Source organism: Macaca mulatta, chromosome 3 (assembly GCF_049350105.2).
Source record: "Macaca mulatta isolate MMU2019108-1 chromosome 3, T2T-MMU8v2.0, whole genome shotgun sequence".
Classification (NCBI taxonomy): Eukaryota; Metazoa; Chordata; class Mammalia; order Primates; family Cercopithecidae; genus Macaca; species Macaca mulatta.
The window spans coordinates 23,013,404-23,035,861 of NC_133408.1; the positions used below are offsets into that span (position 1 = coordinate 23,013,404).

At 37.1% G+C, this 22,458-nt stretch overlaps 1 long non-coding RNA gene across 1 annotated transcript in view; it reads right to left on the reverse strand.

Annotated features, from left to right (window-relative positions):
- LOC106997283 (uncharacterized) overlaps positions 1–22,458 on the reverse strand; it is a 159,119-nt gene that overhangs the window by 16,793 nt on the left and 119,868 nt on the right. The window contains exon 2 of the long non-coding RNA XR_001443427.3: positions 6,114–6,218. This is a non-coding gene — a long non-coding RNA (uncharacterized LOC106997283). The remainder of the gene's footprint in view (positions 1–6,113; positions 6,219–22,458) is intronic.

Sequence of the window (22,458 nt, forward strand, 5' to 3'; positions counted from 1 at the left end):
TCAGCAGCATGAAAATAGGCTAGTACAAGTAGTATGACCTTTTTAAAAATGTTGATTCTTCCAATCCATGTACATGAAATATATTTACATTATTGTGTGTCCTCTTTAATTTCTTTCATATATGTTTTATTGTTTTCATTGTAGATATCTTTCACTTTGGGTAATTCCTAGGTATTTTATTTGTACTTATTAAAAATTGGATTATTTTCTTGATTTCTTTTTCAGTTTGTTGCTGGCATATATAAATTCTACAGATTTTATATGTTAATTTTGTGTCCTGAAACATTATTGAACTTGTTTGTCAGTTTTAATAGTTTTTTATATTTTTGATGGAGCTGTTAGGTTTTTCCAAAGGTAAGACCATGTCTACTGCAACGAAAGATAATTTGATTTCTTTCTTTCCAGTTTGGATGCCCTTTATATCTTTCTCTTGTCTGATTGCTCTAGCTAGTATGTCCAGTACTATGGTGAATAATTGTGGTGATAGTGGGCATCCTTGCCATGTTCCAGATCTTAGAGGAGAGGGTTAATTTTTTTTCATTCAGTGTGATATCAAATGAGAGTCTGTATCATATGGCTTTTATTGTGTGGCAGTATATTGGCATATGGTTGCTCACATAAACCTCTAATGATCCTTTAAATTTCTTTGGTATAAATTGTAACGTCTGCTTTTTCATCTCTGATTTTATTTATTTAGATCTTCTCTTTTTTGTTCTCAGTTTGGCTAATATTTTGTCAATTTTGTTTATCTTTCAAAAAGCAACGCTTTGTTTCATTGATCTTTTGTGTTATTTTCTTAATTTCAATTTTATTTATTTTTTCTGATCTTTATTATTTTTCTTCTATTAATTTTGCATTTGGTTTGATCTTGCTTTTCTAGCTCTTTAAGATAAATTGTTAGATTGTTTATTTGAAGATTTTCTACTTTTTGATGTAGACACTTATAGCCGTAAACTTTCCTCTTAGTACTGCTTTTGCAGCATCCCATAGGTTTTGGTATGTTGTGTTTCCATTATCATTTGTTTCAAGAATTAAAAAAAAAATTATTCTTAATAGGTCATTCAGGAGCATATTGCCTAATTTCCATATGTTTGTATAGTTTCCCAAATCTTTTCTATTATTGATTTATAGTTTTATACCATTGTGGTAAGAGAAGATAATTGATATATTTTCAATTTTTTAAATATTTTAAGACTTGCTGTGGTGCTTAATATATGGTCTATATGAAAATAATCCATGTGGTGAGGGGAAGAATGTGTATTCTGCAGCCATTGAATGAAATGTTCTATAAATATCGATTATGTTCATTTGGTATATAGCGGAGATGAAGTTAAATGTTTCTTTGTGGGTATTCTGCCTGAATGATCTGTCTGATGCTAAAAGAAGAGTGTTAAAATCTCCAGTTATTATTGTACTTGGGTCTGTCTCTTCCTTTAGCTCTAATAATATTTGCTTTATGTATCTGTGTGCTCCAGTGTTGGATGCATACATGTTTGTAACTGGTATATCCTGTTGTTGAATTGAACCATTTGCATTATGTAATAACCTTCTTTGTTTCTTTTTTAAATATTTTGTCTTGAAATTTCTTTTGTTTGTATGGCTACTCCTGTTCCTTTTTGGTTTCCACTTGCATGGAAAATCTTTTTCCATCCCTTTATTTTCACTCCATATGTGTCTTTTTAGGTGAAGTGCATTTCTTGTAGGTAACAGATCATTGGGTCTTTCTTTATTTATCTATTCAGCCACTCTATGTCTTTTAATTTGAGAGTGTAGTCTGTTTACATTCTATGCTATTATTGATAAATAAGGACTTACACCTGTCATTTTGTTATTTGTTTTCCTGTCTGCTATTTCTTCTTTCCCTTCTTTCTGTCTTCCTTTTAGTGAAGATCATTTTCTCTGGTTGTATGTTTTAATTTCTTGCTTTTGAATTTTTTAATCTATTGTGTTTTTTAATTTGAATTTACCATGAGTCACTGAAATACTATCTTATTGCCAATTATTTTAAACTGATAACAACTTACCATTCATTGTATATACAACAAACAAACACATATGCAAAAAGAACACTAGTAAAAATTCTACCCTGTAACTCTTCCCTCACTTTTTAATTTTTTGTTATTTCTCTTTATTTCTTATTTTACTACGTCTTGAAGTTGTTGTCGTTATTATTTTTTATTGGTTCATCATTTAGACTTTCTACTTAAGACAAGAGTAGTTTACATACCACCACTACAGTGTTACGCTATTCTATGTTTTTCTGTATGCTTACTATACCAGTGAGTTTTGTGCCTTCGGATGATTTCCCCTTGCTCATTAACATCCTTTTCTTTCAGATTAAATAACTCCCTTTAACATTTCTGGTGGTACAGGTCTCGCGTTGACGAAATCTTTCAGCTGTTGTTTGTCTAGGAAGGTCTTTATTTCGTCTTCATGCTTGAAGGATACATTCTCCAGATATACTATTCTAGGGTAAAGGTATTGTTCCTTCAGAATTTTAATTATGTCATGCCATTCTCTACTGGCCTGTAAGGTTTCCACTGAAAAGTCTGCTGTCAGGCACATTGGAATTCTACGTATGCTATTTGTTTCTTTCCTCTTACTGCTTTCAGGATCCTTTTTAAATCCTTGACCTTTAGGAGTTTGATTATTAAAGGTCTTAAGATAGTCTTTTGGGAATTAAATCTGCTTGATGTTCTATAACTTTCTTATACCTCAATATTGATATGTTTCTCTAGGTTTGGGATGTTCTCTGTTACTCTCTTTGAAAATACTTTCTATGCCTACCTCTCTGTTTACCTCCTCTTTAAGGCCAATAACTTATAAGTTTGCCCTTTTGAAGCTATTTTCTAGATCTTGTAATTACTTCATTCATTTTTATTCTTTCTTACTTTGTCTTCTCTGTGTATTTTCAAATAGCTTGTCTTCAAGTTCATTGCTTCTTTCTTCTGCTTGATTGATTCTGCTTTTGGGAGACTCATGCATTTTTTAGTATGTCAGTCAGATTTTTTAACTCTAGAATGTCTTCTTGATTTTTTAAAATTATTTCAATCTCTTTGTCAAATGTATCTGATGGATTATGATTTGCTTGTTTGTGTTATCTTGACTTTCATTAAGTTTCCTCAAAACAGATATGTTGAGTTCTCTGTCTGAAAGGTCATACATCTCTGTTTCTCCAGGAATGGTCTCTGGTGCCTTATTTGGTTTATTAGGGGAGGTTATGTTTTCCTGGATGGTTATGATGCTTGTAGATGTTCATCAGTATCTGGGCATTGAACAGATAGATATTAATTGTAGTCTTTACTGTCTGGACCTGGTTTCTACCCATCCTTCTTAGGAAGGCTTTCCAGGTATTTGAGACAACTTGGGTTTTGTAATCTATGTTTTGGTTCACTGCAGCCATTTTTGCATTAGGGAGCACCCCTAGCCCAGTAATGCTGTGGCAATTTAGAGTTGTAGAGGAACTGCCTTGGTGGTCCTGGATAAGATCCAGAAGAATCTGTAGATTATCCTGCACTGACTTTTGTTGCCTTCCCTTAATTTCTCCCAAACAAACAGAATTTCTCTCTCTCTCTCTCTTTCTGTGCTGAACTGCCTAGAGATTGGAGCAAGGTGATGCAAGCACCCCTATAGCCGCCACCGCTGGGACTGTACTGAGTCAGACCTAAAACAAGCATGGCACTAGATGTCACCTAAGGCCTGCAGTAACCACTGCCTGGCTGCCAACTACATTCATTCAATGCCCTAGGGCTCTGTAATTGGCAGATAGCAAAGCCAGAAAGGCTTGTGTACTTCCTTTTAGGTCAGCAAGTTCCCCCATCCCCAGGTGGGTTCAGAGATGCAGTCTGGGAACCAGGGTCTGGAGTCAAAAAACTTATAAATCTACTTGGTGCTGTATTCCACTGTGGCTGAGCTGGCACTTAAGTGAGAAGACAAAGTCCTTCCAACTCTTCCTTCCCCTTTTCACAAGCAGAGGAATTTCTTCTTGTAGCCACTACCATGCCAGGTCTGTTGTGAGTATTGCCTGGGTACCCCCAATGTTCAATCAAGGACCAAAGACTCCTCAGTTAGCATGTGGTGAATGCTGTGAGGCATGAGACTCTCACTACAGGTCAGTGGGCTCGCTTTTGGCCCAGAACAGGTCCAGAAATGTTGCTAACAAGCTAAGGCCTGGAGTCAGGACCCCAAGAATCTGCTTTAGTGCTCTACTGCACTGTGGCTGAGCTCCTTAACCTAAGGTACATGACAAAGTCCACTTTACTCTTCTGTCTGCTTTTCTCAAGCAGATTGAGTCTCTTCCTTTAGCCACCACAGGTAAGAATGTGCTGGGTCTCGCCTGAAACCAGCACATCTCTGAGTCTCACCCAAGGCCCATGGCAAGTGCTGCCTGGCTATCACTGTTGACTATTTAGGGCCCAGGGGCCTCTTTAGACAGCAGGGGCTGAATCCTGTCAGGACTGGGTCCTCTTCAAGAAGGTGGTTTTGCATGTGGCCCAAGCTGTTTCTAGAAATGTCCATGAGTTGGGGTCTAAAATGGAGGCCTGCTGGATGCCCTGTTTTACTGTGGCTGAGCTAGTATCCAAGTTGCAAGACCAAGTCCTCTTTACTTTTCCCTGTCTTGTCTCAAGCCAAAAGAAGTAGTGTCTCCCAGAGCTGTGAGCTGCATCGCCTGGGGTTGGGGAGGGTTGCCGTAAGCATTCCTTTGGCTGCCCCAGGTCACAGGCCCCACAAATCCACTGGCTCCAAGCCCAGCATAGCACCAGGACTTGACCAGGAATTGCAGTCCTTGTGGCCTAGACTGTCTTTCAAGTTTATTTAGGATCCCAGAGGCCTTTAACTCATAGTGGCAAGACTCAGGTTCTGACCACTGGGAAGGATGATTCCCCTCTTGCTAGGGTTACTCTAAATGCCCCTTCTTTGGGCACTGACTGAGTTCAACTGGTGTTGCTTTCTGCTTTGACAGGGCAGCACTGAGGTTTAATGGAAGGTCCCACGATTACTGTGTTGCCTCTTCCCCAAGCACACAGAATTTGTCGCCATGTCATGGGGCCACTGCTGGGAGATCAGAGAGGGGTGGCATCAGCTCTTCAAGACTGTCATTCCTACCCTTCTCAGTGCTTCCTCCAATGATAGAAAGTGAAAAACAGTTAAAATTGGGTGATCACTCCTGGGGTCATAGAGACCGCATCTCCACAGAAAATTTTAAAAGTAGCTGGGCATGGTGCAGGCCTGTAATTCCAGCTATTTGGGAGGCTGAAGAGAGAGGATCTCCCCAGCCCAGGAGATCGAGGCTGCAGTAAGCCATGATTGTGCCACTGCACTCTAGCAAGGGTGACAGAGCAAGACCCTATCTAAACAAGAAACAACAAACGAAACAAACAAAAAACAAAAACTCAAGCTAAAAACCACCTAGTGTATGCTATTCTGTTGTCGCTGCCTAAATGGACTGAGACAGTATGTTTGAAAGCTGACTTGTGTAATTCCCTAACATTCACTCTTGTTAACCACCAATATTGATTAGTTCCAAGGCAAACTTGGGCCCAGCTGTGCATCCTCCTGTTGTGGTTCTGCCACCTCTTCAGCTACCATGGAGCAGGCTTGGCTCAATGTATAGAAAATGGCAACTTGACCTCTCAACTTCTTGCCATTCCCTTTTCCCCATATTATAATCTCCTACTCAGGGTTTAGAAATCAAAAATCAGAAAAACAAATGTGTTCAGAAAACTCCTATATTTCTGTAGTACCCACCTATCTTGGCACAACAGAGCATGGGGTTGCCTTTGTCTGCGTTTTCTGCAATGGTGTCCATAGGGAATCTTGACAAAGTTAACTTGGCGAATGCTTGCTGACAAGTTTGACACTCTGAAAATGGATAAAAAAGTATACTGTTAATCTGTCAGCTGTTTATCTATGAGAAAATGAGAGTAATCTGGGGATTAGAGGCCTTTTGATATGGAGCGTCTCATTTTGACGCTTATTTTTTCAGCATTTGTGTACTATTATCCTATTTACTAAAAAGCAAATCACCATTCTCTGGCATTGGTGTTAAGTGCTAAAAGCACAACCAGAAAGTGAATGAGTGTAGCAATTAAAGGCCAGAAAGAAACAAATACCATAGGCGTCCCAGTTACTTTTTGGTTTTTGACTAAATGGTAGGTTTCTGTGCAGATTATGATGTGCATCTGGACAGCCACAGACCTTACTGATCTAAGGTAGACCTGCCAGCATGGAGAAAAATAAGGACTTTCAAAAGTGGAAATAATAAAGCACCCTTCCCATTTATCTTCAACTGTGATAGAAAGGGAGGCTGCTAAAATTGCAAGCAACAACAGTAATGTGAAAAATACTTATCCTCTACATAATCTGTCTGTAATTCAGACTCCATTCTCCCTCCCTCATTCCCAAACATGCATCTTCCTTAATATTCACTCAGAAAATTTCTCTCCTCTCTTCTATTTACCTACATGCTCATGGGAATTATATTTGGAAAATAACCTCCATTTATTTTCTAAATACTTAAAATTTTTATCGCTATTTTATTATTTCCTAATTGCGAAGCACATTATACTATGTATGAACAGTGGGATACAAATATAAAATTTTATTTCCAATACAAAATGTAAAGAATTTTATGAACACAAAACAAGTGCCAATTGGGGGGTATCCCAATTCAAAGATAAATTTAATTTAATTTCTCATTTCTTCAATTGCTTCCTCTCAAAAAAAAAAAAAAAAACAGAATCACTGTTCATTGTTTTCTACTTTTGAGTAATATACTTGTTTGATTACACACACACACACACACAAACATATGTTTGTGTATAAATGTATATTTATACATTTATTCAAAACCATATCAGTCAAATGCAATAAACTGGGTCGCATAATAACGTCCATAGGAACAAAAGAAATCAGTGGGTGGATGGGGATGGAGTGAAAGAGATAGGAAAGTCGCTAAACCTTATGGATTTTGAACCAGAATGCTAGTTAGGAACAAAACCCTGTTATCAAACAGGACATACCCTATCAATGTAGCTCAGCTCCAGGTGCTTTGATTGTTTTGGCATCTAATCAATCCTGTCACCATACTTTGGTTACCGTCTCAAGGCAAATCATTTGATAAGCTTATTTAATAGCCATCACCTCTATTCAAGGAGCGCCTCCTACAATCATATTTAGAAGTTTCCAGGATTACTCTGAAATTCTTCAAAATTCCATCTTAGAATTTCTAGTGATATCCATTTATCCTTTAAATTATAGATTAATCCCATGAAAGTCTCTTATCTTAAATTTTGCAAATTACTTAATAAATGTTTAGTTCAATCCAAATACACCCTCTTAAAAATATGCAAACAAGCTGGCAAAAATAGTATATTTTTAAAGAATTAGAAAATCCAAGAGTGACAGGGTAAATAATTCATCAAACTGAATATCCAAATTTAGAGAAGCAAAAAAAAATTTAAATACAAGTAGACACAAGTTTTTATTTCTGAAAATGTTTATGGGGCATGACTGCTCTTCATCCCTTCCTTTTAACACTGACTTTCCATGGTGCCCTAGTTTGTACTCAAGAGCTAGCTGCCGTTCTTTGCCTGGTGATCCAAACTAAAGCTTTTTTCCAGTCATGAGAGTTCTTGAAATTTGTCTATCAGCATGTACCATTTAGCTAATTCATTTAATGACTGAAGTATTTTACATGCATTATCTCATTTTTACCTCAAAATATCCCAATAAGGTAAATACTAGTTACACAAAAATCTTGGAAATATTTACACATACCATTTTCATATAACAACTATTCTCGATTTTCATAGGTGATATGGTTTGGCTGTGTTCACACCCAAATCTCATCTTGAATTGTAACTCCCACAATTCCTATGTGTCATGAGAGGCACCCAGTGGGAGGTAATTGAATAATGGGGGTGGGTCTTTCTCATGCTGTCTTCATGATAGTGAATAAGTCTCACAGGTCTGATGGTTTTATAAAGAAGAGGTCCTCTGCACAAGTTCCCTGTTTTTGCCTGCAGCCATCCATGTAAGATGTGACTTTGCTCCTCTTTGCCTTCTGCCATGATTTTGAGACCTCCCCAGCCATGTGGAACTGTGGACCAATTAAACATCTTTTCTTTCTAAATTATCCATTCTTCGGTATGTCTTTATCAGCAGTGTGAAAACAGACTAATACAATAGGTATGTTCCTATTCATATGGTGATGCAACATATATTGATAAACAAGTTTTCTCTTTAAATATTATCATTAAATAATTTTTAAAATGTAATGTTAAATAATTTTAATGTAAGCTCATTTTAATTTCATGTGGAGCACCAATGCATTACTTTCTTGGAAATAAGAAGTAATTAATTTTACTTTAAATTCATATCGTGATCTAAAATTATGTTAGAAAAATAACCCATCAAATCTGAATACATTAATTAACAACATCATAATGTCTAACATAATAATCGGCTGAGGATAAGTCATAGAAGTTATGGGGTAAGTTGATTGATTAAATTGATCTGAAATTATCTGTTCATTACCACACTACATCTTTGACAGTTTAACATGTAAACCTTCATAATGATAATGAAGCATATAACACCACACTATACATAAAGATGTGGTTTGACAAAATTTGAGGTGTTTATTCATAAGATACTAAAGTTTGACTATGCTTTTGAATATAGTTTAGAAAACTGTATTCAACTGCATGTTTATCAATAATTGAATCTGTGTTTTTTAACTAATCTAAAATGTGTTATATGTATTCCTTTAAGGGCATGTATATTTATGGTTTTCTAATATTTTATATATGCATACATTTGAATATTTAAATAATTATTTAAATATAATTTGATAATATTGCACAATGTCTATGAGTAATTAAATACTGAAAAAATCTTTTAAAATAATTTTAGGAAAATATTGCAAGTATAATCACAGTGAGAAAGAGCTATTATTATAACTTCTTGGGTTTTAAAAATGTTTCAAATATTTGAAACACTTGAATGTATTTTATCCCTGCAGTAAATCAGTGTGATTAAAAATTTAAGAACAAAATTTATTTTGAAAACTTTAGTAAATTTTTATTTACTTTTGAAGCCCTAGGATTTCTGAAGAAGCCATGTGAATCTTGCTGTAAGTAAAAAGCATTTAATTTAATAAAGACTCCAGTAGGCTTTGTTGGAAATGACATGTCTGAGACATATCATGGAACCTTTGTCTCAATTCATGCTGTACATTGGTGTTTATTTGTAATGTGTTGGTGGATGATTAGGGAGGCATTAGAATGTGAAACAACATAAGTAAGTATCTTAAATATTTCTCACTGTTCTTTAAGAATGAAAATAGGTCTTTCTTAGCTGGGTGTGGTAGCAGGCACCTGTAATCCCAGCTACTAGGGTGGCTGAGGCAGGAGAATCTCTTAAACCCAGGAGGTGGAGGTTGTAGTGAGTGGAGATCGCGCCACTGCACTCCAGCATGGGTGACAGAGTGAGACTCCATCTCAAAAAAAAAAAAAAAAGAAAGAAAGAAAAAGAAAAAAGAAAATAAGACCGGGCACGGCTCACGCCTATAATCCCAGCACTTTAGGAGACTGAGGCGGGAGGATCACGAGGTCAGAAGACCATCCTGGTCAACACTGTGAAACCACGTCTCAACTAAAAATACGAAAAATTAGCCGAGCGTGGTGGCAGGCGCCTGTAGTCCCAGCAGCTCGGGAGGCTGAGACAGGAGAATGGCGTGAACCCAGGAGGTGGAACTTGCAGTGAGCCCAGATTGCGCCACTGCACTCCAGCCTGGACCACAGTGCAAGATCCCATCTCAAAAAAAAAAAGAGAGAAAATAGGTCTTTCCATAGATTTAAACCTTCTGAGAAGTCATTTTGTTTCCATGCTCCTACTGCCAAAATGACTTAAATACTGAATTTTTAAAAATCAAGAAAAACGTAAAATATACAAAAGTCCCAGGATATGTATTTTCTTTATGCAAGTGTGCAGGTTCATAGAATTGATAATGTCTATAATCAGATGATTGTAAGGAGACATGAAGTAAGAAACTCTTTTAGGTTTACAAAAGTAGATACTCACTAATGCAACAGCATTTCCTTAAATTAGGCATGCAATGTTAATGAATTTTGAGGCCATAACTGAAAGAAACTAGAAGAGATTCAAAGTGAATCACTTCTCAAAGTACAGTTGGGTGTACTGAAATTGCCTAATGAAAACATGAACATTAAAATAAAGAATTAGCCAGCACAGTGGTTCATGCTTGCAATCCCAACACTTTGGGAGGCCGAGGAGGGTGGACGGCTTGAGCTTCTGGGTTGAAGGTCACACTGGACAACATTGTAAAACATTATCTCTACCCAAAAAGATTCAAAAACTAGCTAGGCATGGTGGTGTGGGTCTGTGGTCCTGGTTATTCCAGAGGTGGAGGTAGGAGGATCTCTTGAGCCCAGGAGGCATAGGATGAAGTGAGCCCACAGCACTCCAGCCTGTGGAACAGGAGAATATGTCTTAAAAAAAAAAAAAAAAAGGATGAAGTAAAAATACATAAATTAGGAGGGGCAGAGCAAGATGGCCGAATAGGAACAGCTCCAGTCTCCAACTCCCAGCGCGAGTGACACAGAAGACCGGTGATTTCTGCATTTTCAACTGAGGTACTGGGTTCATCTCACTGGGGAGTGACAGACGATCAGTGCTGGTCAGCTGCTGCAGCCCGACCAGCGAGAGCTGAAGCAGGGCGAGGCATTGCCTCACCTGGGAAGCGCGAGGGGGAAGGGAATCCCTTTTCCTAGCCAGGGGAACTGAGACACACAACACCTGGAAAATCGGGTAACTCCCACCCCAATACTGCGCTTTAAGCAAACAGGCACACCAGGAGATCATATCCCACACCTGGCCGGGAGGGTCCCACACCCACGGAGCCTCCCTCATTGCTAGCACAGCAGTCTGTGATCTACCGGCAAGGCAGCAGCGAGGCTGGGGGAGGGGCGCCCGCCATTGCTGAGGCTTAAGTAGGTAAACAAAGGCGCTGGGAAGCTCGAACTGGGTGGAGCTCACAGCAGCTCAAGGAAACCTGCCTGTCTCTGTAGACTCCACCTCTGGGGACAGGGCACAGTAAACAATAACAAACACAGCAGAAAACTCTGCAGACGCAAACGACTCTGTCTGACAGCTTTGAAGAGAGCAGTGGATCTCCCAACACGGAGGCTGAGATCTGAGAAGGGACAGACTCCCTGCTCAAGTGGGTCCCTGACCCCTGAGCAGCCTAACTGGGAGACATCCCCCACTAGGGGCAGTCTGACACCCCACACCTCACAGGGTGGAGTACACCCCTGAGAGGAAGCTTCCAAAGCAAGAATCAGACAGGTACACTCGCTGTTCAGAAATATTCTATCTTCTGCAGCCCCTGCTGCTGATACCCAGGCAAACAGGGTCTGGAGTGGACCTCAAGCAATCTCCAACACACCTACAGCTGAGGGTCCTGACTGTTAGAAGGAAAACTATCAAACAGGAAGGACACCTACACCAAAACCCCATCAGTACATCACCATCATCAAAGACCAGAGGCAGATAAAACCACAAAGATGGGGAAAAAGCAGGGCAGAAAAGCTGGAAATACAAAAAATAAGAGCGCATCTCCCCCGGCAAAGGAGCGCAGCTCATCGCCAGCAACGGATCAAAGCTGGACGGAGAATGACTTTGACGAGATGAGAGAAGAAGGCTTCAGTCCATCAAATTTCTCAGAGCTAAAGGAGGAATTACGTACCCAGCGCAAAGAAACTAAAAATCTTGAAAAAAAAGTGGAAGAATTGATGGCTAGAGTAATTAATGCAGAGAAGATCATAAACGAAATGAAAGAGATGAAAACCATGACACGAGAAATACGTGACAAATGCACAAGCTTCAGTAACCGACTCGATCAACTGGAAGAAAGAGTATCAGCGATTGAGGATCAAATGAATGAAATGAAGCGAGAAGAGAAACCAAAAGAAAAAAGAAGAAAAAGAAATGAACAAAGCCTGCAAGAAGTATGGGATTATGTAAAAAGACCAAATCTACGTCTGATTGGGGTGCCTGAAAGTGAGGGGGAAAATGGAACCAAGTTGGAAAACACTCTTCAGGATATCATCCAGGAGAACTTCCCCAACCTAGTAGGGCAGGCCAACATTCAAATCCAGGAAATACAGAGAACGCCACAAAGATACTCCTCGAGAAGAGCAACTCCAAGACACATAATTGCCAGATTCACCAAAGTTGAAATGAAGGAAAAAATCTTAAGGGCAGCCAGAGAGAAAGGTCGGGTTACTCACAAAGGGAAGCCCATCAGGCTAACAGCAGATCTCTCGGCAGAAACTCTACAAGCCAGAAGAGAGTGGGGGCCAATATTCAACATTCTTTTTTTTTTTTTTTTTTTTTCCTTCACCTGGATTTAACAATTTTTAATGTTTTGCCATGTTTGCTTGCTCTCTTTCTCTTCAAGTTGTTTGTTGAGTTTTAAAAGTAAGTTACAAATATTGTGACACTTTACCCATAAATACTTCAATCTGCATATCACAAGAATAAAGACATTCTTCTATATATCCATAATACCACTATCACATCTGACAAAATTAATGATAATTCCATATCACCTAATATCCAGTCATATTCACATTCTCCCAATTAGCTAAAAATAAATTTTTTTTTGAGACCGGGTCTCACTCTGTCAGCCAGGCTGGAGTGTAGTGGCACGATCATGGCTCACTGCAGCCTCAACCTCCTGGGCTCAAGTGATCCTTCCATCTCAGTCTCCCAAATAGCTGGAACCACAGTTGTGCACCATCGTGCCCAGAAAATTTTTACAATTTTTTGTAGAGATGGGATCTTCCTATGCCCAGACTGGTCTTGAACTGCTGGGCCCAAGCGATTCTCATGCCTTGGTCTCCCAAAGTGCTGGGATTACAGGTGTGAGCCACCACACCTGGCCCAAAAATCTTTTATATATTTTAAAACCCAGAAACCAAAGTTTACACATTGTATATTACTATGTCTCATTAATATTTATTAATATAAAAAAGTCTTCTTGCTTTTTATTCTTAGTGACTTTTTTCTTTTTTTTTTTTTTTTTTTTTTAAATTTTATTTATTATTATTATACTTTAAGTTGTAGGGTACATGTGCATAACGTGCAGGTTTGTTACATATGTATACTTGTGCCATGTTGCTGTGCTGCACCCATCAACTCGTCATTTACATCAGGTATAACTCCCAATGCAATCCCTCCCCCCTCCCCCCTCCCCATCAACATTCTTAAAGAAAAGAATTTTAAACCCAGAATTTCATATCCAGCCAAACTAAGTTTCATAAGTGAAGGAGAAATAAAATCCTTTACAGATAAGCAAATGCTTAGAGATTTTGTCACCACTAGGCCTGCCTTACAAGAGACCCTGAAGGAAGCACTAAACATGGAAAGGAACAACCGGTACCAGCCATTGCAAAAACATGCCAAAATGTAAAGACCATCGGGGCAAGGAAGAAACTGCATCAACTAACGAGCAAAATAACCAGTTAATATCATAATGGCAGGATCAAGTTCACACTTAACAATCTTAACCTTAAATGTAAATGGACTAAATGCTCCAATTAAAAGACACAGACTGGCAAACTGGATAAAGAGTCAAGACCCATCAGTCTGCTGTATTCAGGAGACCCATCTCACACGCAGAGACATACATAGGCTCAAAATAAAGGGATGGAGGAAGATTTACCAAGCAAATGGAGAACAAAAAAAAGTGGGGGTTGCAATACTAGTCTCTGATAAAACAGACTTTAAACCATCAAAGATCAAAAGAGACAAAGAAGGCTATTACATAATGGTAAAGGGATCAATTCAACAGGAAGAGCTAACTATCCTAAATATATATGCACCCAATACAGGAGCACCCAGATTCATCAAGCAAGTCCTTAGAGACTTACAAAGAGACTTAGACTCCCATACAATAATAATGGGAGACTTCAACACTCCACTGTCAACATTAGACAGATCAACGAGACAGAAAGTTAACAAGGATATCCAGGAATTGAACTCATCTCTGCAGCAAGCAGACCTAATAGACATCTATAGAACTCTCCACCCCAAATCAACAGAATATACATTCTTCTCAGCACCACATCGTACTTACTCCAAAATTGACCACGTAATTGGAAGTAAAGCACTCCTCAGCAAATGTACAAGAACAGAAATTATAACAAACTGTCTCTCAGACCACAGTGCAATCAAACTAGAACTCAGGACTAAGAAACTCAATCAAAACCGCTCAACTACATGGAAACTGAACAACCTGCTCCTGAATGACTACTGGGTACATCAGGAAATGAAGGCAGAAATAAAGATGTTCTTTGAAACCAATGAGAACAAAGATACAACATACCAGAATCTCTGGGACACATTTAAAGCAGTGTGTAGAGGGAAATTTATAGCACTAAATGCCCACAAGAGAAAGCAGGAAAGATCTAAAATTGACACTCTAACATCACAATTAAAAGAACTAGAGAAGCAAGAGCAAACACATTCGAAAGCTAGCAGAAGGCAAGAAATAACTAAGATCAGAGCAGAACTGAAGGAGATAGAGACACAAAAAACCCTCCAAAAAATCAATGAATCCAGGAGTTGGTTTTTTGAAAAGATCAACAAAATTGACAGACCACTAGCAAGACTAATAAAGAAGAAAAGAGAGAAGAATCAAATCGACGCAATTAAAAATGATAAAGGGGATATCACCACCGACCCCACAGAAATACAAACTACCATCAGAGAATACTATAAACACCTCTACGCAAATAAACTGGAAAATCTAGAAGAAATGGATAATTTCCTGGACACTTACACTCTTCCAAGACTAAACCAGGAAGAAGTTGAATCCCTGAATAGACCAATAGCAGGCTCTGAAATTGAGGCAATAATTAATAGCCTACCAACCAAAAAAAGTCCAGGACCAGATGGATTCACAGCTGAATTCTACCAGAGGTACAAGGAGGAGTTGGTACCATTCCTTCTGAAACTATTCCAATCAATAGGAAAAGAGGGAATCCTCCCTAACTCATTTTATGAGGCCAACATCATCCTGATACCAAAGCCTGGCAGAGACACAACAAAAAAAGAGAATTTTAGACCAATATCCCTGATGAACATCGATGCAAAAATCCTCAATAAAGTACTGGCAAACCGGATTCAGCAACACATCAAAAAGCTTATCCACCATGATCAAGTGGGCTTCATCCCTGGGATGCAAGGCTGGTTCAACATTCGCAAATCAATAAACATAATCCAGCATATAAACAGAACCAAAGACAAGAACCACATGATTATCTCAATAGATGCAGAAAAGGCTTTTGACAAAATTCAACAGCCCTTCATGCTAAAAACGCTCAATAAATTCGGTATTGATGGAACGTACCTCAAAATAATAAGAGCTATTTATGACAAACCCACAGCCAATATCATACTGAATGGGCAAAAACTGGAAAAATTCCCTTTGAAAACTGGCACAAGACAGGGATGCCCTCTCTCACCACTCCTAGTCAACATAGTGTTGGAAGTTCTGGCTAGGGCAATTAGGCAAGAGAAAGAAATCAAGGGTATTCAGTTAGGAAAAGAAGAAGTCAAATTGTCCCTGTTTGCAGATGACATGATTGTATATTTAGAAAACCCCATTGTCTCAGCCCAAAATCTCCTTAAGCTGATAAGCAACTTCAGCAAAGTCTCAGGATACAAAATTAATGTGCAAAAATCACAAGCATTCTTATACACCAGTAACAGACAAACAGAGAGCCAAATCAGGAATGAACTTCCATTCACAATTGCTTCAAAGAGAATAAAATACCTAGGAATCCAACTGACAAGGGATGTAAAGGACCTCTTCAAGGAGAACTACAAACCACTGCTCAGTGAAATCAAAGAGGACACAAACAAATGGAAGAACATACCATGCTCATGGATAGGAAGAATCAATATCGTGAAAATGGCCATACTGCCCAAGGTAATTTATAGATTCAATGCCATCCCCATCAAGCTACCAATGAGTTTCTTCACAGAATTGGAAAAAACTGCTTTAAAGTTCATATGGAACCAAAAAAGAGCCCGCATCTCCAAGACAATCCTAAGTCAAAAGAACAAAGCTGGAGGCATCATGCTACCTGACTTCAAACTATACTACAAGGCTACGGTAACCAAAACAGCATGGTACTGGTACCAAAACAGAGACATAGACCAATGGAACAGAACAGAGTCCTCAGAAATAATACCACACATCTACAGCCATCTGATCTTTGACAAACCTGAGAGAAACAAGAAATGGGGAAAGGATTCCCTATTTAATAAATGGTGCTGGGAAAATTGGCTAGCCATAAGTAGAAAGCTGAAACTGGATCCTTTCCTTACTCCTTATACGAAAATTAATTCAAGATGGATTAGAGACTTAAATGTTAGACCTAATACCATAAAAATCCTAGAGGAAAACCTAGGTAGTACCATTCAGGACATAGGCATGGGCAAAGACTTCATGTCTAAAACACCAAAAGCCACAGCAGCAAAAGCCAAAATTGACAAATGGGATCTAATTAAACTAAAGAGCTTCTGCACAGCAAAAGAAACTGCCATCAGAGTGAACAGGCAACCTACAGAATGGGAGACAATTTTTGCAATCTACTCATCTGACAAAGGGCTAATATCCAGAACCTACAAAGAACTCAAACAAATTTACAAGAAAAAAACAAACAACCCCATCAAAAAGTGGGCAAATTATACGAACAGACATTTCTCAAAAGAAGACATTCATACAGCCAACAGACACATGAAAAAATGCTCATCATCACTGGCCATCAGAGAAATGCAAATCAAAACCACAATGAGATACCATCTCACACCAGTTAGAATGGCGATCATTAAAAAGTCAGGAAACAACAGGTGCTGGAGAGGATGTGGAGAAATAGGAACACTTTTACACTGTTGGTGGGATTGTAAACTAGTTCAACCATTATGGAAAACAGTATGGCGATTCCTCAAGGATCTAGAACTAGATGTACCATATGACCCAGCCATCCCATTACTGGGTATATACCCAAAGGATTATAAATTATGCTGCTATAAAGACACATGCACACGTATGTTTACTGCGGCACTATTCACAATAGCAAAGACTTGGAATCAACCCAAATGTCCATCAGTGACAGATTGGATTAAGAAAATGTGGCACATATACACCATGGAATACTATGCAGCCATCAAAAAGGATGAGTTTGTGTCCTTTGTAGGGACATGGATGCAGCTGGAAACCATCATTCTTAGCAAACTATCACAAGAACAGAAAACCAAACACCGCATGTTCTCAGTCATAGGTGGGAACTGAACAATGAGATCACTTGGACTCAGGAAGGGGAACATCACACACCGGGGCCTATCATGGGGAGGGGGGAGGGGAGAGGGATTGCATTGGGAGTTATACCTGATGTAAATGACGAGTTAATGGGTGCAGCACACCAACAAGGCACAAGTATACATATGTAACAAACCTGCACGTTATGCACATGTACCCTACAACTTAAAGTATAATAATAAATCAATTAAAAAAAAAAAGAATTTGAGGGAAAAAAATACATAAATTATAAACATAATTTATAAGAAACAAATTTATATAGGCCTACAACATAAAGACCTCTATATTTGCTCCCAAATAGAATAACAATTTCTAATTTCCTGAGTATCTTTTTAATACATCAAATTATGTTTAATTGTCTAAACATGAAAATGGCTAATTTTTCCCACAGTGTTTTGTGTGAGGCTGTGTTTCAACAGACTGTCACAAGAAGTTGCTTTATTCAAAACGTTTTCAAATCATTGATATGCATTTTCAAAGGATTGTTCTAGCAAAGTATAAACTTTTGATACTGATAGTGAAAACTATGTATTTTTCAATAACAAAATACAAAGTAAAAAAATACCAAGTACAGAAGCAACCTATGTATTTCTAAATCTTTTGAATATTTAATGAAAGTGATCAGGCCTCATCTGTATAAGGTAAAATAGAAAAAAAAAACAGCTAGTCATAGAGATTTTTTAAGAATATAGGAGAGAAATTTGTCTTTTATCTACATCATGCTTGTATCTACCACCATAACTCAAAATACTATGACAGGAGGGAATAGTAATTGTCATATGGCTCCCAAATGATTCTAATAAGGAAGTACATATAATTGGTGCTGTTGGCACCAATCCTATAATTAATAAGATACGAGATTTATGATGTAACTGATATTGTGGATGAGAAAAGACCTTGATTCCTGAGGTTATAATGGATCCTATGGATCAATCAACTTGCAGATACTTGTTAAAATCATACATTTTCATTGAAATGTGAAAGGTCATAATTGATTTAAAAGAACAGATATGTTCTTTGAACACTTACAATACTTATGTTGATTATGCCAATGAAAATGATGTGACTGATTTTAAACCGTTCTAGATTTAAAGAAAGAATTAGTGATGTTGAACAGTTTTCATATTTCTGGTTTGCCATTTGTATGTTTTCTTTTAAGAAATATCTATTTGGGGAGGCCAAGGCGGGCGGATCATGAGGTAAGGAGATCGAGACCATCCTGGCTAACACGGTGAAATCCCGTCTCTACTAAAAATGCAAAAAATTAGCAGGTGTGGTGGCGGCGCCTGTAGTCTCAGCTACTTGGGAGGCTGAGGCGGGAGAATGGTGTGAACCCGGGAAGCGGAGCTTGCAGTGAGCCGAGATCACACTGCTGCACTCCAGCCTGGGCGACAGAGAGAGACGCCATCTGAAAAAAAAAAGAAATATCTATTTGGGTACTTTGCCCACTTTTAATCCAAAATTTGTTTGGATTAAAACAAACCATTATTTATTTGTTTTCTTTGTTTAGATAAAAATTGTTTTCCTTCTGTGGAATAGTTTGACTTTTATAGAATTTGTTTCCTTTCTGTAGAATTGTTTGAGTTCCTTACATATTTTGGATATTAATCCCTTATCAGATGTATGTCTTGCAAATATTTTCTCCGTATCTGTAGGTTTTCTCTTTATTCTGTTTTCCTTTGTTGTACAGAAGCTTTTTATTTCTATGTAATTCCATTTGTTTGTTTTTGCTTCTGTTGTTTGCACTTTTGAGGTCAAATCTAAAATACCATTGCCCAGATTAATGTCACGTAATTTTTTCCCTTGTGTTTTCTTATAGTACTTTTACAGTTTGAGGTCTAATGTTTAAGTCTGTATTTCATTTTGAGTTGATTATAAAGACTCAAGAGAATCAAACTGATTTTAAGTAACTTAACTGAATCCCCCAATAACCTCAAGAATATTTATTTAGCAAAGCAAATATTTAGCACCCAACAGGGTAAATTCACGTTATCTAGTATGCACTCAAAATTGCCAGACATTCAAAGAGGCGGAGAAATACAACTCGTAGTTAAGAAAAATATAAAATTAACCAAAATTAACCAAAAAGAAATGAATTAGTAGAAAAATCTTAAAATACTTTAAAAATAAAAATTCTGAAAGAATCTAAGCAAAATGAAACATAGCAAAAATATTATTTCATCCAATTATATCTGCATCATTGAAAAGCCAAAATAAAATCAGTTTTCCTGTATTTATTTACCCACTGAACATATATTTCAAAAAGAAAGTGAAAAACTTTGCTTAATATATAAAAACTAGGCCTGGCGCAGTGGCTCATGCCTGTAATCCCAGCACTTTGGCAGGCCGTGGTGGGCAGATCACGAGGTCAGGAGATTGAGATCATCCTGGCTAACACGGTGAAACCCCGTCTCTACTAAAAATACGAAAAATTAGCCAGGCGTGGTGGTGGGCACCTGTATTCCCAGCTACTCCGGAGGCTGAGGCAGGAGAATGGCGTGAACCCGGGAGGTGGAGCTTGCAGTGAACCGAGATAGTGCCACTGCACTCCAGCCTGGGAGAAACAGCGAGACTCCATCTCAAAAAAAAAAAGAAAGAAAGAAAATGGAAGACCGAGTCATGAGATAAGAAGTACATGCAGTCTCTAGAAGTTGGAAAAGCCAAAGAAACATTTCCTTAGAACGTCCAGAAGGAATGTAGCCCTGTCAACATGTTGTTCCCATGGCTTCTGACTTTCTGAATATAAGATAATAAATTTGGGTTTCTTTAAGGTGCCAAATTTGTGGCAATTTGTTATAATAGTAATAGAAAATTAATACCCATGTCAATAATCACAATAATGTAAACAGTCTGAACATCTTAATTAAAAGGCATAACTTTTCATACTGGATGAAAAAGCAAGACTTAGCATATGCTTGCTCCCACTTTAACATATGAAACAAATCTGTTAAAACAAAACGATAAAAAATATATCACACGATAACAGTAAGGAAAAGCGAGCTGGGATAATGATATCAATATAAGCAAAAACCATTTTCAGAACAAGGAAGATTGTCAGACAAAGGAGAGTCATTTGATAATGATAACAGGGTCAATTAAAAATATGACATAACATTTATTAATATTTATCAATCTAAAACAGTTTTAAAATTAATCAAGGAAAATGATAAAAATGTAAAGATAAATACAAAACATAAACTTATAGTCAGAGATTTTAATCATCCTTTCTCAATAGAAAAATTAGAAAAAGTTACTAAATACGTAGAAAATTTGAACAATACTATCAATTTGACCTAATTGATATTTATGCAACACTTCGCTTAGGTACAGTACAAAAGCACTGTTTAAAATGTAGACCAGATTTTATTACCTAAAACAAATCTCAGTAAATTTAAAAGTATTCAAGTCATACACACTATGTTCTTCAACTACAATGCAATTCCATTTAAATCAATAACGGAACAATAGCTGGAAAATCATCAAATATTTAGAAAGTAAATAATGCTTCTAAACAATTCAAGAGTCCAAGTAAAAAAATCGAATGGTAAATTAAAATGTATTTTGAATTGAAAGAAAATTAAAATTCAACATATCAAAATGTGTGGGAGGTAGATGACACAACACTTAGAGGAAATATTGTAGCACTAAGCACGTGGGAGAAAAAGAAGAAAACTCTTACGTTGTTGAGCTCAGTTTACATAGTAAGAATCTAGAAAAATAAAATCAAATAAATCTCAAAGTAGAGTGAGTAGATAGAATAATAAAAACAGCAGAGTTTAATAAAATCAAAACAAGGAAAAAACAGAAGAGAAAACCAAGGAAATCAAACAATCAAATTTTGTCTGCTTATCTATCACTTAGGATGTGAAAGAGGAAAAGAGGAAGAAGGAAAAGGAGAAGGAGCTTCAATGCAAACAAGATCCTATCTGTCTCAGGGAGTTATTGGCAGACACTTTTGGAATAATGTATGGCCCATAGGAAGAACTCAATAAGGAGTTGGTGAATAAATTAATATTTCATTGAATATATTCTTATAAGAGCATCCTTTTTTTTTTTTTTATTAAATAGCATCAGACATTAAATAGAAAGCATTCTGTGTTCCCAGGTGTTTTCTTGTGGTAGAATATGGTTTTGTGATTCAAAAAAACTCTCCATAGTTTTTGACATAATTAAAGACCATTTTGTCAAATTTTGCCTGGCACAATGTATGATACAAATGTAGAGAACACGCAGAGAAAAATGAAGGCTAGTCTTAAGTATACGCTACATGAGAAGAGTTCATGAACACTGCATATAGAACATCTATCCCAACTTTTCAAGCAAACAACAAAAGCATTCAGGAGTATTTTTAAATTTAATTTTGCTTTTATTTAATGTTTTGCTTGTACTTGTCTGTTATGGTGATCACATTATGGATGTGTCTAGCAAAAAAAAAAAAATGTTATTTCTTGTACAATACACCTGTGCAGAATCACAAGAATTCATGCTACTTCTTTGAAAATATACTATTCAAGGAATATACAGTATTTTATAAATAAGAATATTTTCCTATTGATTCTTATTTTAAAATTCTACATTTTAATAATCTATGGACATTTTATTTCCAAGAGATAAGTTTCTTTAAAGTATTTAATGTCTCTAGTCTATGGTTGCTAATTTAAGCTAATAGTTTTCCAAATCTACAAAACTTCACCGTATTTAGTATTATGTGAACAAACCTAAATTTACATCTGTTAAAATAAATGTAAGATAAATGCATGTTTTAAATGAAATATTCTCTTTAAAACTGTCTTAAGCAATCTAGAATATTAATGACTACTTTAGCCAGGAAAATTATCTTCAGTCATTCCATAAAGACACTAGCATATTAGATTTTCCCTAGTCGCATCACAATAATGTCTATTTACTTGTGAAAGTACTTAAACTGTAAAAGTAAACAGAATAAAGTGCACAGCAGTTAAGAATCTAACAGATGCATAATTTTGATAATTATTGCACACTTCATTTAACCATAACACAATCACATATCAGCCTGGTCTTTT